This window comes from Nycticebus coucang, chromosome 12 (genome assembly GCF_027406575.1).
Source record: "Nycticebus coucang isolate mNycCou1 chromosome 12, mNycCou1.pri, whole genome shotgun sequence".
Lineage (NCBI taxonomy): Eukaryota > Metazoa > Chordata > Mammalia > Primates > Lorisidae > Nycticebus > Nycticebus coucang.
Genome location: NC_069791.1, coordinates 40914459 through 40920444, shown reverse-complemented (window position 1 = coordinate 40920444; position 5986 = coordinate 40914459). Strand labels below are relative to the sequence as shown.

Genomic DNA, 5986 nt, shown 5'->3' with positions numbered 1-5986 from the left:
CAGAATCACACAGTAATCTATTATCAAAAATTATTTTAATTATATATCAACTGACAACTTGCTAGCTAGCCCTTCTATTGTGTTGAAAGCAAAGACCTAGAAATCAATTCATTTGCAAGGGATTTGTTAATTCACCCCTAGAGCCACTCAGTCTCTGTGAAGAAGAGCAGAAAGGGCTCATCCACAGACCAGCCTGCACCTGCAACTCTCACTTAAAGGCTTTGTATTCAATCCCACATATCCAGGCAGGAAGGAGGAAATTAAAATACTGAATTCAATAAATATACCAAAATCCAGAAGCAGAAGACAAGGTTAACTCTGTTATGAGTGGAAAACATCCACCATGTAACCTAATTAAGCCTAATTAGCCCTCATTGTTAAAACCATCAGTTGGATATTAAAAAAAAAAAAAAAAAAATGAAACTTCAAGTCTTTGTTTCCAACAATTATATTAATACATAGTTTCCTGAATACAAAAATCACTGTGAAATAAATTAGAAATCAGATCTTGTAGCACAGATTACTAAAAGCAAAGCTAATTTTTTTTAATATCTAATATAATGTAATTTATCATTTTCTAATAAGATGACAACATGATCAAATGTCAGTTTTATTTCTTAATTTGTGAAAATGTTTTGTAAAACTAAACTTATGAGTTATTTATAGTTAGAACTATGACGGCAGGCATACTATTCCTCTGGTACGTGGGTATATGTATGTGTTAATATTAAACTCTAATGTTCAGTTTTGGTGCACTTGTAAATGAGAACTATGTATAAAATATAGTAAATAAATCCATTAACAAAATTCTCTATGTATTTTAGGAAAGGAATTATATGCACTGCTAAAATGACTTAGTCCAGAGGTTAGCATGCAATTATTTTTTTGCTAGTAAGAAATGAAAAATATTATTTTATAGGCGAAATAAGATCTAGCTGACTTAAGTCAGTACAAAAACTTTATGAAATGATTCAAGACAATAACTACTTTTGTAAATGATGAACTCCAAACTGAAAAAAAAATGACATAAATGTGTATTTGCAGTCTTCATCTTAAAAATGTAATAGTCCCAGAAGACTTTCTAGTTACAGGTAAAAGTACCTGCAATCTAATTTTTATTCCTTTTGCTTTTCTTTGCAAGCTAATAACACAGCTTGAAGATGACTATTAGAAATGGCTGAAAAGAATCACTTTCCTTTAACTGGAAAACCCTTTTCTCAAAGCAGCTCTCTTAAGACTATGCATTTTTCCACATTTTTTACGGCAGTGGAAGAGGTAACATGATTCCCATTATTTCACTCTACAATGTATCTAAATTCAGAACATGACAACACTCAGCCAACACTCCATGTCTTTTTGCTTAGTGCCTTAGAAACTTGTTGCACCCTGGGGAAATACATGATGAGGTCTGGGTGAAGGCTATGCCTTTCTTTTACAGTGGAGGGGTAAATTTATTACAAAAAGGAAGGTAGCGAAAAGAATCTCCTTGAACAGGCAGGAGAGTTCTCAGCTGATGTGTTATTGGAAACACATATAAGGAAAATGAGGATCTAGAAAACAACCCCCTCACTTCTCTTTACAAACTCAGAAAGGTGCTCACAGCCTAGTTTAAAAACAGCTATCATAAGGTTTAAGCAGAATAGTTCTTAAAAGAAGGTTAATATAGACATACTTCCTATTATTATACTTCATTTTGTAGTACTTTGTAGATATTTCATTTTGTACAAACTGAAGATTTGTGGCAATTCCACCTAAAGCAAGCTTGTATTTCCAACAGCATGTGCCCACTTTGTGTCTGTGTGTTACATTTTGGTAATTCTCACAATATTTCAAACTTTTTCATTATTATTACATCTATTGTGGTGATCGGTGATTAGTGATCTTTGATGTTATTGTAATTGTCATTGCCCAATGTAAGACAAACTTCATCGATCTAGGTTGTATATGTTCTGATTCTTCCACCAACCAGCATTTCCCCATCTCTCTCCCTTTCCCCAGGCTTCCCTATTCCTTGAGACACAAGAATATTGAAATAAGGCTGATTAATAACCCTACAATAGCCTCTAACTACTCAAATGAAAGAAAGGACCCTGAGTCTCTTACTTTAAACCAAAAACTAAAACTAAAAATGACTAAGCTTAGTAATGAAAACATGTCAAAGATATGATGTAGGCTGAAAGCTAAGCCTTCTGTGTCAATCAGTTAAGCGGTTTTGAATGCAAAAAAAAGTTCTTGAAGGAAAGTTAAAGTACTATTCAAGTGAAAACACAAAGGATAACAAAGTGAAAGGCCAGGCGTGGTGGCTCTCGCCTGTAGTCCTAGCACTCTGGGAGGCCAAGGCAGCTGGACTGCTTGATCTCAGGAGTTGGATGGAGACCAGCCTGAGCAAGATTGGGACCCTATTTCTACTAAAAAAAAAAAAAAAGACAGAAAGAAAAAAGAAAAGAAAGAAAGAAAAGAAAAACTGAGGCAAGAGGATCACTGGAGCCTAAGAGTTTAAGGTTGCTGTGAGATATGGTAACGCCGTGTCACTCTACCCTGGGGACAGAGTGTGATTCTATCTCCAGGGAAAAAAAGAAAGTGAAAAAGCTTGCTGCTGATATGCAATCTCATAGAATATCCGAATATCCTCTTAAACCAAAGGCTAATCCAGAGCAAGACCCTAACTCTCCTCAATTCCATGAAAGCTAAGAGAAGTAAGGAAGCTGTAGGGGAAAAGTTGGAAGCTTAGGGGTGGCACCTGTGGCTCAAAGGAGTAGGGCACCGGCCCCATATACCAGAGGTGGTGGGTTCAAACCCAGCCCCGGCCAAAAACTGCAAAAAATTAAAAAAGAAAGTTGGAAGCTAGCAAAATTTAGTTCATGAGGTTTAAGGAAAGAAGCCATTTCCATAACATGAGAGTGCAGGGTGAAGCAGCAAGCACAGATGTAGAAGCTGCAGCAAGTTATCCAGAAGATCTAGTTACAATATTGATAAAGGAAGCTACACTCAATAATGGGTTTTCAATGTAGACAAACAGTCTTACCTTAAAAGAAGATGCCATCTAGGATTTAGTTAGCAAAAGGTCTATGCCTGGATTCAAAGCTTGAAAGGACAATTGGAGCTAATGCTGCTAGTGATTTTAAATTGAAGCCAATGCTCATTTACCATTCCAAAAATCCATGGGGCGGTGCCTGTGGCTCAAGGAGTAGGGCGCAGGCCCCACATACTGGAGGTGGCGGGTTCAAACCTGGCCCTGGCCAAAAACTACCATTCCAAAAATCCTAAGGCCCGTAAGAATTATGATAAATTGACTCTCCCTATGCTCTATAAATGTAACAACAACTGCTTAAAGCATGGTTTATTTTAAGCCCACTGTTGAGACCTACTACTCAGAAAAAAATGATTTATTTAAAAATATTACCTCCAATCACCTGCCATCTGGATCTAGGATTGGTGGTGGTCCATGGCCTGCAGATGGTGGTGTGGCTGTGGTGCAGCCTCATAGAGCCACCATAGCCACCCACCTACCCCACCCAATGTCTCCACCATGGGATCTGCCCCGTGGCATGGCCGACCTGGAAGATGGCAAAGAAACCTGCACTTTGGCCTCTCACTCCTGGAGCACAGACTTCAAGTCAAGGGGCAACAAAATGTTCTATCTCAAGAAGAAGGAGCACAGTGGCCATGTGGAGCTGGGACATGGAGTGCAATACGTAGGCTATCTTCAGGGGCCAGGTAATGGATGCTGTCTTAGATGTCAAGCTGAAAACAAACAAGAGGATTGTGTTGTGGCTTGGGAAGAATGTAATCATTCCTTCCACAACTGCTGCATGTCCCTGTGGGTGAAACAAATCAATCTCTACCTTTCTGCCTGCAGGACTGGCTAGTCTAAAGAATCAGCAAATTAGAGTGGCAGAAGGCTTTCTTGGTGCATTTGTTCCAAGCCCTGGTGGATCTTGTTATCAAGTACCCTACAAAAGCTACAACACTCTAGGGGATTAATTCTTCAAATAAGGATCTGTGGTCTTTTGTGATTCATTAAAGGCATGATTTAGTATTTTGTCAGTTTCATTTTCAGAAATTCTCCACAATTAAAAAGATGATTTATAAAAGGAGGTCTTTCCTACCTCTGTGGTGTGTGTCACATACTGCTTAGAAGTGCTATAAATCAAGGAGAGAACTCCAAATCGAATGACTTTTATAATTTTCCCATTGATATACTAGTTGTGGAAGCACTTCCTTTCAGAAGAGAATATTTTGCATGCTTATGGTTGATCAGCTAAAAAAGGACAGCATGTTATAGTAGTAAATAAAATGCAGTTTAAACCTCCTACCCCTCCCCAAATAAAATAAAATTAAAATATTACTTCTCTAGAATGAAGCACACTTGGTCATAATGAATTTTCTTTTGATGTGCTGCTGAATTCAGTTTGCTAAAATTTTATTAAAAACTTTTGCATCTATACTCTTAAGGGATATTGGTCTATAGTTTTCTTTTTTAGTTAGGTCCTTTACTGACTTTGGTTTCAGGGTAACATTGTTGTCATAGAATGAGTTGGGGAGGATCCTTTCCTTCTCAATATTATGAAATAATTTCTGCATCATAGGTACAAGTTCCTCTATATAGGCTTGGTAAAATTTGTGTGTGAAACCATCTGCCTGGGATTTTTTTTTTTTTAGTTGGAATTATTTTTATAATTCCAGCATTATATTTCATTGCCACTTCAGCAGTTAATATTTGAGGTCTGTTTCTTCTGGTTGAGGCTAGAAGGTTGTGCTGTTTACAAGAATTTGTCCATTTCTTCCACAGTTTCAAGTATATAGCCATAGAAATTTTTATGGTGTTCCGAGATATTTTGTATTTCTGTGATATGAGTTATGACTCCTCCTTTTTCATTTTTAATTGAGCTTATTAGAATCCTTATGTTTCCGTTTCTGATTAATCTGGCAAGAGGCTTGTCAATTTTGTTTATCTTTTCAAAGAACCAACTCTTTCTTCATTAATCTTCTGTGTAGTTCTTTTGTTCTCAATTTCATTTAGTTCTGCTCTGATCTCGATTATTTCTTTTCTTGTGCTGGGTTTGGGATTGCTTTGCTCTTCCTTTTCCAATTTCTTGAGATTATTCCGTAGATTGTTGATTTGTGATCTTTCTGTCTTTTGAATAGCGGCTTTTAAGGCTATAAGTTTTCCCCTCAGGACAGATTTTGCTGTATGCCACAGATTTTTATAGCTTGTGTCTCCATTGTCATTTTGTTCAAATAATCTTCTGATTTCCATCTTTATTTCTTCATTGACCCAACTATTATTGAGCATTAGGTTGTTTAGTTTCCATGACTTTGTGTAGGAATGGTTTCTATTGGAATTGATTTCTATCTAGTTTTATTCCACTGAGATCTGAGAAGATGAAAGTTATAATTTCTATTTTTGTATGTTTGTTGATGTATGTTTTATGACATAGGATGTGATCAGTCTTACAGAATGTTCTATGTGCTGATAAGAAGAATGTACGTTCAGTCATTTTGGAGTAGAATGTTCTCTAAGTGTCTGTTATGTCCATTTATTCTAGAGTTCTGATTAGGCCCATTGTTTCTTTGTTTATTTTATGTTTGGGGCATCTGATCAATTCTGTCAGTGGGGTGTTAAGTCCCCAGCAATAATGTTATTGCTGTTTATCATTTTATTTAGTTTGGGAGCTCCTGTGTTTGGTGCATAAATGTTTATGATTGTTAAGTCTTCTTGCTGGATTATTCCCTGCATCATAATATCATGGAAATAATCCAAGTGCCCACAAATACATGCATAAATTAATAAAAGGTGGTATATGCATACTATGGAGTACTACTCAGCCATTAAAAAAAATGGTGATCTAGTATGTTTTATGACACCTGGATGGATACCATTCTTCTAAGTGAAAGATTACAAGAATGGAAAATACTTGTACTCAATACCAAGCTGGAACTAATTATCAATACTTAAGTGGTCAAATGGAAGTAAATCTCAAAG

General features: G+C 36.5%; 1 pseudogene; it reads left to right on the top strand.

Moving 5' to 3' along the window:
* The first annotated feature begins 3548 nt into the window (after nt 1-3548).
* LOC128562806 (RING-box protein 2-like) lies at nt 3549-3828 on the top strand (annotated as a pseudogene).
* Nucleotides 3829-5986: the final 2158 nt, after the last annotated feature.